The following is a 13,786-nucleotide window of genomic DNA, read 5'->3' on the forward strand; positions in this document are numbered from 1 at the left end:
TACATATATGTCGTCCGGCTTGGCCAGCATTATCACATCTCTACAATCTCTCATCACTCTCTCATGGCTTCCACCGCACCCACTCTAACCTACCAGCAGGTGGAGGAGCTTTGCGCCTCGAACTACCCTTGCCCACCAGGCTACCGCGTTCCCGCCGGCTGGAGCCTAAGCGTCGGCGGCGTGCCGGTCCCTCCCGTCCCTCGAGTACGCGCGCGCCGGGCGGCCATCACGAACCACTACTACCTCGACCTCACGCCGGAGCAGCGGATGAATCCCCGCCGGCATCCCGATAACCAGCATACTTGGGACGCCTTCTTCATCAATCGGCGTGAGAGGGCGCTCGCCGGGTATAAGGAGGACGGTCCGCCTCCTGGGAACTTCCACGAGGCCGGCCGTCGGCTATGGTGGTACGGCCGGACTCTGCAGAGCGTCATGGACTACATCACGGCCGGCGATATCCCCCGCCTGCGCTACCCTCAGTTCGAGCCACGAGCGCCGCCCGATGACAGGGACGACGATGGCGGCAACTTAGAAGGCGACGACTATCAGTACAACGGCGGCGGCTATGAAGACTACGAGTATGCATATTATACGCCTAGGCAGGAGTATGACTAAATCACTCCAAATTTCATGTATCATCTTCGAGAAGCTGGCCACGGGTGATTTTCCAACCCTTTACCTAGCACTGTTAGAGGAGATGGAGTCTTTCACGGGTTTGCAGGAAAATTTTCCCGAGGAGCAACTTCCGAAGATGTCGTAGGGCGTGTGCACCGACGACATCTTCGAGAAGCTGCGCCACGGGAGATTTTCCAACCCTTTACCCAGCACTGTTAGAGGAGATGGAGTCTTTCACGGGTTTGCAGGAAAATTTTCCCGAGGAGCAACTTCCGAAGATGTCGTAGGGCGTGTGCACCGACGACATCTTCGAGAAGCTGCGCCACGGGAGATTTTCCAACCCTTTACCTAGCACTGTTAGAGGAGATGTAGTCTTTCACGGGTTTGCAGGAAAATTTTCCCGAGGAGCAACTTCCGAAGATGTCGTAGGGCGTGTGCACCGACGACATCTTCGAGAAGTTGCGCCACGGGAGATTTTCCAACCCTTTACTCCATCCATGGGGATGAAACTCTCCCTACCTGCTAGGTTGGCTTGTTGGTCTGCTTGCCAAGGCGTATCGATGCTCCTTTTATAGGCACGGCGCCGCTGCTGCTTTGTCTTGTTCCTCCGACAGGGTGTCGTGCGCTACATGCTTTATCTCATCGAGCAGTGCGTCCACCCACGCGTCCTTATCCTGCCGACAGCTTTAGTCACGGTTGCAGTCTCCAGCCGGGACTAAAGCTTACCCAAACGTCCTTATCCCACCGACAGTTTTCTTAGATGACACAAAAACCACATTTAGTCCCGGTTGTACCCACCAGCCGGGACTAAAGCTTACCCAGACGTCCTTACCCCACCGACAGTTTTGTTAGATGATACAAAACCACCTTTAGTCCCGGTTGCACCCACCAGCCGGGACTAAAGGTTAGATGACCAGCTCTGGATTCCTCTTCTTCCCGCCATTTCTTCCCTGTCTTCCCGCCTCTTTCGACCCACGAGCGCCGCCCGACGACAGCGACGACAGCAGCTTCCGAGATGGCGGCAACTTAGAAGGCGACGACTACCAGTACAATGGCGGCGGCTATGAAGGCTACGAGTATGCATATTATACGCCTAGGCAGGAGTATGACTAAATCACTCCAAATTTGATGTATCATCAGTGTGGTTTCTCGAATCAATCAATCATTCGAAAATGGACACCAAACACATCATGGGTAATATAATTCACATGATCCATTCAATAAAGTTTGGTACAAAAAATTATTACACATCATTTCTTCCCTTGTGTCCCTGCTTGCTTACGATTGTGCCGTATCCATGGAGCATCCTCATCATTTAACTTAATGCTTGGGTCTGTGTTCACTTTGAAGGGCGGAATTTCAGCAAACATATTATAATCTTTTGACATGTCTGTCTTGTCCTCCACTCCCACGATGTTTCTTTTCCCTGAAAGAACAATGTGGCGCTTTGGATCATCGCATGATGTACTGATCGTTTTCTTATCTTTCCGTTTCCTCGGTTTGCTACACATGTCCTTGACATAGAAAACCTGAGTGACATCTTTCGCTAGGACGAATGGTTCGTCAAGGTAACCAATATTGTTGAAATCCACCATTGTCATTCCGTATTGCTGGTCCACCTTTACCCCACCTCCTGTTAGCTTGAACCATTTGCACCGGAACAAAGGGACCTTAAAGGAGGGTCCATAGTCAAGTTCCCATATCTCCTCTATGTAACCATAATATGTGACCTTTTGCCCATTCTCGGTTGCTTGCATCAAAGCGGACACCACTCGTTTTGGTTGGTGCTCTTTTTATCTTGGGCGATCGTGTAAAATGTATTCCCATTTATCTCGTACCCTTGGAAAGTCGTTATAGTCGAAGATGGTGTCTTGGCCAACATGTACGAGCTGATCTCCAACATCATTGTCATTCATTAAATGTTTTCTCAACCAACCGCCGAAAGCCTCCATGTGGGCCTTCCTAATCCTGGATTCGGGCTTCCCGGGTTGTCCGAGCGTAAAATATTCTTGTGTTTCTCAAAGTACGGAGCCACCAAGCTGGAATTGGTCAGAACTGTGTGGTGTGCTTCAGTCATAGAATGGCCATCCATACATATCGTTGATTTCCTTCCGATCTTGCCTTTTCCACTTAGTCTCCCCTCGTGCCGCGATCGAGGAAGACCAATCGGCTTAAGGTCAGGAACAAAGTCAACACAAAACTCAATTACCTCCTCATTTCCATAGCCCTTGGCGATGCTTCCTTCTGGCCTAGCACGGTTACGAACATATTTTTTTAATACTCCCATGAACCTCTCGAAGGGGAACATATTGTGTAGAAATACAGGACCGAGAATGGAAATCTCTTCGACTAGGTGAACCAGGAGGTGCGTCATAATATTGAAGAAGGATGGCGGGAACACCAACTCGAAACTGACAAGACATTGGACCACATCGTTCTATAACCGTGGTAGAACTTCTGGATTGATTACCTTCTGAGAGATTGCATTGAGGAATGCACATAGCTTCACAATGGCTACTCGAATATTTTCCGGCAGGAGCCCCCTCAAAGCAATCGGAAGCAATTGCGTCATAATCACGTGGCAGTCGTGAGACTTCAGGTTTTGGAACTTTTTCTCCGCCATGTTTATTATTCCCTTTATATTGGACGAGAATCCGGACGGGACCTTCATATCGCTCGGGCATTCAAAAAGATGACCTTCTCTTCTTTGGTCAGAGCGTAGCTGGCACGACCTTGAAACCATTCCGGATGCCGGTCATCAGGGTCTTTCAAACGTTGCTGGTCCTGCCGTGCTTCCTTTGTATCATTTGTCTTCCCATACACGCCCAAGAAGCTCAGGAGGTTCACGCAAATATTCTTCGTAACGTGCATCACGTCGATTGCAGAGCGGACATCTAGGACTTTCCAATATTCTAGCTCACAGAATATAGATTTCTTCTTCCACATGGCTGCGTGCCCGTCAGCTCCCTTCGGAACTGATTGTCCGCCAGGACCCTTTCCAAAGATGACTTTCAAATCCTTGACCATATCAAATACCTCAGCACCGAGTGCGTTCCGCGAGCTTCGGCCGGTGATCTGCCTTGCCGTTGTAATGCTTGCCTTTCTTTCTTACTCGGATGAATTTTCGGAAGAAATCGACGATGCCCAAGGTACACGTTCTTCTTACAATTTGGCAAATGTACACTTTCAGTCTCATGTAAGTAGTGCGTGCATGCATTGTATCCCTTATTTGACGAGTCCCGAAAGGTTACTAAGAGCAGGCCAATCGTTGATGGTTACGAAAAGCAACGCTCGTAGGTCAAATTCCTCTTCTTTGTGCTCATCCCACACACGGACACCAGGTCTGCCCCACAGCTGTAAAAGTTCATCAACTAATGGCCTTAGGTACACATCGATGTCGTTGCCGGGTTGCTTCGGACCTTGGATGAGCACCGGCATCATAATGAACTTCCGCTTCATGCACAACCAAGGAGGAAGGTTGTAGATGCATAGAGTCACGGGCCAGGTGCTATGGCTGGAGCTCTGCTCGCCAAAAGGATTCATGCCATCCGTACTTAGACCAAATCTTATGTTCCTTGCGTCAGCCTGCAAAATCTTTGAACTCTCTGTCGATCTTTCTCCATTGCGTTCCATCTGCGGGGTGTCTCAACTCCCCGTCCGACTTACGGTCCTCTTTGTGCCATCGCAACAACTTGGCATGCTCTTTGTTCTCGAACAGACATTTCAACCGTGGTATTATAGGAGCATACCACATCACCTTGGCGGGAACCCTCTTCCCGGGTTTCCGGCCCTCAATATCGTCACCGGGGTCATCGCCTCCGATCTTATAACGCAATGCGGTGCATACCGGGCATTCATTCAAATTCTCGTATTCACCGCGGTAGAGGATGCGATCGTTGATGCATGCATGTATCTTCGAACCTCTAAACCTAGAGGGCAGACAACCTTCTTTGCTTCGTAAGTATCGGCGGGCAACTCGTTATTCTTTGGAAACATATTCTTCAACATTTTCAGCAAGTTTTCAAATGCCGAGTCAGCTACACCTGCCTGTGCCTTCCATTTCAGCAAATCCAGTGTGCAGCCCAGCTTTTTCAGACCATCATCGCATCCGGGGTACAGCGCCTTTCTGTGATCCTCTAACATGCGATCCAAATTCTCCCTCTCCTTTTCAGTTTCAGTAGCGTCTCCGTGCATCAGCAATGGTCCGACCAAGATCATCAACGGGATCATCACGTGCCTCTTCTTCACCTTCCCCTTCACCTTCGAGCATCCTCCATGAAAGTATCACCGAAATGAGCAAGATAGCTTTCATCGATGAAATCATCCCCTTCTTCATCTTCTTCCATTATAACCCCTCTTTCTCCATGCTTGGTCCAAAAATTATAGCTTGGCATGAAACCGTGCCGAAGCAGGTGCATGTGAACATCTCTTGAGGAAGAGTAACCCTTCTGATTCTTACAGTTAACACATGGACAGATAACAAAACCCCCCGCTTGTTCGCATTAGCCACTACGAGGAAATCTTTCAAACCCGTAGTGAACTCGCCGGAGAGTCGGTTACCGTACATCCATTGCCGATTCATCTGCATTATTATAATATAAAATATATAATTAACCATCATGCATTTGTTAAACTAACTAGCTACAAACAATATAAATTAAACAATGAACTACACACATGCATATTTTATCAATGACACATCAAAGGTTCAAGTTGCTAACCGCGATCGAGGAGGGAAAAATAAATGAGAAAGCTCAAGTGTGGCTCCAACACTTCATATCATGTTTGTTTCATTCTCTTGGGGCATTTCATCAAACACCTTATGTGCATAAGAGGAACCAAAAGCAAACCTAACACCCACTTGTGAAGTTTGTGAAGAGAATGGCTCCAAATGGCTAAGTGTTGGCTGCAAGATGGGTATATATAGGGGAGGGGCTTTAGTCGCGGTTGGCCTGGCAAACCTTGACTAAAGGTGCCCGAAGGCCTTTAGTCGCGGTTGGCCTAGCCAACCGCGACTAAAGCCCCTCACGTGCACCAGCTGGCCACCGAGCGCCCTGGGCCCAGGCCTTTGGTCGCGGTTCGCCTCCCGAACCGCGACTAAAGGTCCCATTAGTCGCGGTTCCTACAGCTTCGCGACTTATGGGGCTGGACGGAAGCCTATTTTTCCACCAGTGTATGAAGCTCACAGGGAGTAGCTATCAAGGGTAGTTTCAGACGAGCTGCTCTTATAGCATGTGACAATTTAGACACAGTCATGTTCTTCAATCTATGGCTATACTTAGGATGTGTTCGGTTACAGAACAAGGAGGAATGGAATGGAATGGTTCCGTTCCGAGGTCATGGGACGGTTCCGACTCCGTGTTCGGTTTAGAAAAAATCGAGAAATGGAATGGTTCTGTTTTCTGTTCGGTTCAGGAATCTCACATCGGAACGGAACGGCTTAAAACATGATTTTTTATCCAAATCAAAATTAACATAAGCCTAAACATGTTTTTTTTTGCAAATTAAAGTCAACCTAGGACAAAATCGAGGAGCACGGCCGCGCATGCCTGGCCGCCGCGTGCCTGGCCCCTCGCAGACTGGCCGCCGCGTGCCTGGCCCTCCGCAGGCTAGCCGCCGCCGCGTGCTGGCCGCCGGGCGTGCTTCCGCCGCCGCGCGCTGGCCGTCGTCGCTTGCTAGCCGCAGGGCGTGCTTCTGCCACCGCGTGCTTGCCGTCGCGGGTTGGCCGCTGCCGCGTGGTCAGAGAGAGGCGCACGAGAGAAAGAGATGGCTAGCGTGAGCTTTTCAATTTTTTTTTCGCTCGTACGCAGCCGTTCCTCCAGATTCGGCCAAATCGGTGGAACGACTCGGTTCCGCATCTTACAGGTATATTCCCTTCTGAGGAATCACTTGGTTCCGTTCCTTCTCTCCAACCGAACACAAGAACGAGGGCTGGGTGCGGAACCGTCCCGTTCCATTCCACCAAATTCCAGAACCGAACACACCCTTAAGTTCTGCCATTTTCTCATATTGCTAGTAAACTTGTAATTTTAAGTTCTAACCGATCTGTAGAGTTGTTACATTTTAATGTAAGCCATTTGTTTGGCTTGACTATTCTACAAGACTACTCAATTCTGCAGTGTTGTTGGTGTGTTATTGAAATTATCCTCGAATCTCGAGTTAAGCAAAACTTGCCTTAGTCTCCTTCTGTTCACCCTTGTACTCAACCATTATGAGCTTTGGTGAAGACCCATAAGCATATCCCAATGTACTTATGATACTCCCATTGTGGCTAGTCTGAGGTTCAAAAAGCATGTTCTAACGAATTGTTAAACGGGCAATGCATGTAACTTTTCTGTGACTCTGGAAATTTTTGACAACTAAACTTTAGTAGATAGTGAGCTGGAGCTCCTGAACGGTATTCAGTAAGGATCTGTGTCTTGTTTTGAAACTTTGGTTTGTCAAGTTATCAAGTTAAGCAAATGTGTGTACATGATGTATTTGTCAAGCTAAGCATGGATCCATTGAAAAGCTGTTATGGCCATCTACATGCCTGGAACATCTATGATATTCGGCTTAGGCACTTTTTTTTAAATGTATGCCCAGTCACATGCTTTTTAGATGAACGGCTCTATATCAAATTATGTCTACAAGTTTGAGCACTATTACCTCAGTATATAGAACTATATTACTTCTTAAAAATGTTGGTATGATTTTGTTTGTTGTGGTCTGACATATGATTATATTTTTTACTCCTCCAGGTCTTGGTTGAATGATTCAATTTATAGAGTCCATTACACAAGTTCTTGCTTCATATGATTTTGATAGATCCGATACAAATAGGAGAAGTGGTTCAAGGTAAATCAAAACTCAAAATATACGTTGTCGCTGCCTGATCTGTATATTTTTTTGTTTGTTTTGTCCTATATAAATAATAATAGTACATGAAGTGGTATTTAGCATTGTAGGATAACCATCTGTACCGATGGTGGAATTTAAATCATGTGACTTCGTCATATTAATCTCAACACCTACTCCTCCACTGAGGGGCAGGTGCCGCACAAGTTTGTAGTGTTCATGCACTAGTAGAAAATCTCTCATCAGTACCGGTTCCAGAGGGGCATTCGTACCGGTTGGGCAACCCGTACAAATTATCCGGCACTAAAGGCCCCCCCCTTTCGTACCGGTTGCTTACGAACCGGTATAAAAGGTCCCTCCACGTGGGCCACCAGGAGAGCTCAGGGCCAAGGAGCTTTGGTACCGGTTGGTATCTCGGCCGCGGCAGAGAATTGGATTTTTAGGGTTTTTGGAGGGGTTTAGGGATATTGGTTTGTTTCATATCGCGTCAATGCACCAGAAACGCGTTTGGGTTTAGGTAGTAAATGAAGATCAAGATGATGCATAGCAAGTTGGTGCATATAATATAACACACATGTAATTGCATAAGATCGCAAATTAAGTAGCACTATGCATGAAGATCGATCTTCATGCATAGTGCTACTCTCCGAGGCGTACTCTATATATGTCTATTACATGTAGCATAGTGGTACTCTTCGAGTCAACTACATATGTAACATGTACATCTTCATTCATAGTGGTACTCTGCGAATGGTGGTATGACGTCTCGAAGGAAAAATCCCGTCAATTCCTCGCCTATTGCTATGAAGCGGTCATCGATTGAGAGCTTGTTCCGCTTTCTTGCCAACTATAAAAGAATAAGATACAAATGAATACATGAAACAACTATTACCGAAACTCAGCACAACTTATGATAAGAAAACAAATTTGTGAAGATTGTTTTTGTACCTCTTTATTTCTTTCATTATTCGTTCTCTCGCTGACAATTCTGCGGATGTACTCGCAAACGAAGAATCCACAGAGATCGGTCCCTTGTGGTTGTTGCGGGCATTTCTTTACAAGAATATAATTCAATCAAACAATAGTCAAGTATGATAATTAAAGGTGTGTGGACCTAGGTAGTACTACTTCTTTCGCCTTCCATCGCAGCTTCGGTGTCCATTCACGGGACGTATCTTCCTTGATGAAAGTTTCCCATACGCTGCTCGACAAAAGAAAATGCATAAAAGAGTCATCAATTAGTTCATAGCAGGAAATTAACGAAACAAACCGATAAGAATTAAAATTACCTTCTGAGCATTAAATAACAAGACAAGTATAGTTCCGATTTTTTGCTTAGTGAGTCATAGACTTCAACTTCTCCAATTTCCAAATTGATGACGAGAAGAATAAAGTGAAACCTACGCACGTTTCAATATGTAGTGTCATATATATAAGTCATTAGTTAAAATTTTGACATACGGTGAGCAAAATATAATGTGTTATAAGACAGTAAGACTCACTCGAACTTGTAAGGCCAAATTATTAGCTTTTTGTCACGTTGTCGCTTCAAAAACCTTAGCAAAGTCTCCGGTGTATCCTTGTTATAGAGGGGATCTACTATGGTTTTAACATGCATTGTGTGCGGGTCAATGAACCCAATGTCTGTGATATCGTCCCTTTTGCATTCGAGCATCTTCGATCTGCATAATATAGTGCACAAAAGATTATAATCTGCAGACAATGAACGAGCTGAGCTAAAGACTTCTCAAATTAAATAAATAAATCACTTACGTACAATAGCAACCGATGATTGATTTGTCGAGGGCCCGGAGATTGTATAACCGAAAGAGTTCGGCGAAGTCAACGTTCACACAGTACTCTCGGAAGTAGTGCTCTTCCCTAACTTGCACCATGATAGTCCGGATCCCTTCCTTTGATGCCTTAAGGTACCACGAATGCAAGTTACGCATACATGTTGGTACCTTCCTCGAGATTCTCGACCAAATCTTTCCCTTGAACAAACCGATATGCTCGTTCAGCGAAGGCGTAATCGGTTGCGTCTTGTCGAGAACTTTGAACGGTCTTCCCGTCAAACACCTTGAGAGGGGCGACCGATTGAACGGGTTGTTGTCCGAGCTGGTAGACACCGTGTATCCCTTTTATCTCCCCGATACCCGATTGAACGGGTTTTGTCGCCTCAATCATCTTGTCATACGACCTTTCAATAGAACGCGCATAGTCGATGGCGGCGATGGTACAGGGTCATATAGATTGTCAACGGTACGCACAACTTTCACCGGATCTAGTGTCTTCTCGAAAGGTATCTCCTGGCACTTTCGGTGCAAACCATTTCTTCAACTCGGCCCGAACGGCCTCCGCGTTTTCCTTCCGGGAGTTTTTCCCAAGCTGCAACTTCTCGCAGGCGGCAGCTGTTTCTCCTTTCTAGCTTTCTTCCTAGGCGGCGCACCGTTCCGCTTAACGCGACGCCGTCTTACGTCGCGAAGGATCTCGAGATGGTGGACTCACGCCGGGGTCCCTCTCGTGTAGGTGTGGACTTGGCTGCTCACCAGGACCGCCACCAGGAGGAGTCGATGGCATTTGCTGCTCATGTGTAGGAGCTCGGTGGCCTTTGCAAAAGGACGACGTACTTCTTCGGCCATAGGGCGAAACCGTGCTTGACATCGGCCGTTGTCCTCTCATCTTCACCTCTAGGAATATCAAGCTCCACTGTTTCTAAACCCGGAACAACTTCATCCACCCCGACACGAACACAGCCAGGTGGAATGGGCATATGATGGTGCATTGCTCCATCTTCACTTGGGTACACATAGCCGACCGCCACCTTAACGGGCGCGGTCTTGAATAACATATGTAGCTCGCAATCTGTCTTCTCCGTGACATAATCCACGGGGTCGCTTCCTCCACATCCGTCAATATGCGAGGAACCGACACTGCTTCTTCACTGAGATGGGGCAGCATCGGCTTGTGGATCCCGTAGAAACAGTGGCCGCTGATCGGTGCCCTCTCGATTTCTCTCAAGAGCCTCCACCCTAGTTAACAATTCCGTTACAATGCTCGGCGTCCTTCTTCTTCTTTCGCGAACGGCTTCTATAAGTGCCGCCGCTGTCCGGCCACGCTTCCTTCATGGTGACACCTGGGCGAGCTCGTACCCGTCCAACATGTTCGTGGTTCCCTGCAGCGAGTGTCGCTCGTCATTCTCTCGAGCGGGAATGTACTCTCCCTTCTCGACCTTTTCAATTGCATCTACAAGCTTCTGTACAATTGCCTCAATTTTTCCTTCCATTTTCCCTTCGCAACGATCAGCCCCGTCTTTGGGTCCAACCCTCGCCCCATGAGCGAACAACCGTAACTTGGACCGTTCGGCCAGTCCCATGTCCGTGGAGTGATTCCATGATCAATCGCCTTATTCTCAAACGGCTGTCCACTTCGGAATGGCACTCTTGTAGCCACCCGACCCCAAATGATGCGGAAGTTTCTTCTTTGCAGCATTTTCGGTATTTTTCTTCGATCGGGACACAAAAGTAGACGATTTCTTATACTCCTTAAATGCGGCCCGTTGATCTTTTATCTTCACTAGATTATCATCGAATACCGGATCTTCATTCTTATATTTGTCCCATAGATTTTTCTTCCAGTGTCCGGAATTGTATGGCCATCTTCTTCAATGTCCATTCCTTGACTTTTTCTTCCGGCCTTCCGTCATGTCTTCCGCTAGGCTGAACTTTGTCAGTAGCGTGTCCCAAAGAAATGTTTTTATCGTCTCGTTGACATAACTAGCACCACTCTCCGCGTTCTTCGGCTTATGCCACTCTTGAATGCTGATCGGTACATGATCCCTAACAAGAACTCCGGCTTGACTTGTAAATTTGCGGCAAAACTCTTTGGGATGCTCTGGTTCACCATTAGCCTTGAATGCCGTGAGGGCTAACCTGCCCTCGCCCTTTAGCACCCGCGTCGGGCCACGTTTTGTTCTAACAGACTTGCTCGATGATCCAGAAGGCTAAAAGAAAAAATTATTCGTTAATAAGTGCAATACAAATAAATGAATGCATCTAGGTATGAACATATAGACTAATTGAAACATATATATACACCTCGCCGGAGTTTGTGATGGACACTTCGTTGTCTCTTCTAATTTGTTCAGACTCAAGTCCCTCGCCGAAATCATTCAGAAAGTCTTGGAACTCGTTGTCATCTCCATCGTCGGGTTCCGGACCACGGCACTCTCATAGATCAATTTCTGCACCGCTTCTTCCCCCTCCTCATCTCGGACGAAGGTGCAGTCCTCCATACCTCAATGTCACTGCAAAATTAAGAAAGCAATTAGAAAACAATTCAAATTTTGTAGAATGGCGCCCTCTACCCTCGGCGCCGGCTCGAACGACGCCCTCATCAGGACGTTGCGCACGATGTTGCCGCCGGCGCTGTCGCCCGCGAGGATAGACATAAATTTTGTAGAATTTGGAATTGTAGAATTGAAGTTATGAATTATGCCATATTACTCAAATTAATTCAGATTTTAATTTTGTCCAAATTTTAGTTAATCAAAACCCAAAACTAAGTTCGTAGTTGGATAGAGCATGAAAATCTGATCAATTTGGATATATCATATGTCAGATTTGGAATTCATAAAGTTGGTTTTTAAATCAAAATAAAAAGGTGCTGTAGTTGGATGCAGCGCAGTTAACTGAATTTGACACTGAAATCTGAAAAACGTGACAGCTGCGGATTCCTGTAGATGCATTCCTGCACGAAATTTAAAGCAACGATGGCGACGAATCTGGGCAGAGTTACGAGGGTATCTCGACCAGTTGAGCAAGAAGAACATGCCGAGATTGTAAAGGAAGGGGAAAGGATGGATTTGGTGCACTGTGGAGGCGATGGCGCCCGTCGGAAGTAGGACCCGTGTGACAGCGATGAACAGCGCCCGTCGGAAGTCGGACCCAACTTCGAGCGACGATCGGGCACCCTCCCGGCCCTGCTCGTGGGCCTCACCCTCGCCGCCACCCTCCCGGCCCTCGTGCCGTCGCAGCAGGGCTACGACACGCTCGCCATGCTCCTCGGCGGCTGCCAGCCAGCCGCGCTGGCCATCGCCATGGGCGCCTCCTCCCGCACAGCCCATGCCGCAGCAGTGCGCCTTCTACGCCCGTGGGCGTTGCCCTTGCGCCGCCGCGGGCGCAGCCGCATTTCATCGAGCACCTGGAGCGCGTCCGGGATGTGCTCAGCGCGGCAGGGAGGAAGACGCGCGTCCGACGGCGACGGTGTAGACGTGGCGATGGCGTGGCTGCGGTGTGCGGCTGCGTGCGCGGTGAGGGGAGCGGCGTGTGGGCGAGGGGAAGGAGAAAGGGGAGGGGATGGCGACGGCGGCCGGCGTGGAGAGGGAGGGAATTGAAGCTTACCTTGCCGGCGCGGGGAGCTGCTGCACGCGAACGACGGCGACGACGATGGCGTGGCGACGGCGTGGCTCGGACGGCGGCGCGGCGCGGCGTGGCTGCGGACGGCGGCGTGGCTCGGACGGTGGCGCGCGCGTTGCAGTACAGTGTCGATTTGGGGATTTCCCCTCCCGCGCGCCTAAGTTAACACAGGGTGAGGCTTGACACGGCTGCAGACCAAACCCAGTACGAAAGGTCTTTCAGCACGGTTGGTGGTACCAACCGGTACCAAAGGTTTTTTTCGTTTTTCTTTTTCTGGTGCTGTTTTCTTTTCTTTTGTTTTTCTTTTGCTGTTTCTTTTTCTTTTCTGTTCCTTTTCTTTTATGTTTCTGTTTCTTTTTCTTTTCTTTTCCATTTATTTTTTCTATTGCTTTTCTTTTCTATTTATTTTTTCTATTGCTTTTCTTTTCCATTTATCTTTTCTATTTCTTTTTCTATTTCTTATTTTCTATTTCTTTTTCTATTTCTTATTCTATTTCTTATTTACTGTTTCTTTTTCTTTTCTATTTCTTCTTTTCTGTTTTTTTTTCTATTTCTTTTTTTCTATTTCTTTTTTTCTATTTCTTTTTCTGTTTCTTTTTATTTTCTATCTCTTATTTTCTATTTCTCCTTTTTTTCTTTTGTTTTCTATTTCTTATTTTCTATTTCTTTTCTTTCCTTTTCTTTTATATTTCTTTTCTATTTGTTTTCTTTACTCCGCCACGACGCCGTCCGTGCGGGAAACTTTCCCGCCACGGCGCCTCGCGTGGGAGAAAAAAAGCGGGAAAGAAAGGGCGGGAATAAAATTTTATTACGAGTGAACTCGAATTAAAAGTACATAGCTTAACTGAAAATTAAAGATACATGGCCAAATTCTACTGTTGGAGTCATTCGCCGATACTCGTGCCTAGCCCCGTAGT

Source organism: Lolium rigidum, chromosome 1 (genome assembly GCF_022539505.1).
Source record: "Lolium rigidum isolate FL_2022 chromosome 1, APGP_CSIRO_Lrig_0.1, whole genome shotgun sequence".
NCBI lineage: Eukaryota > Viridiplantae > Streptophyta > Magnoliopsida > Poales > Poaceae > Lolium > Lolium rigidum.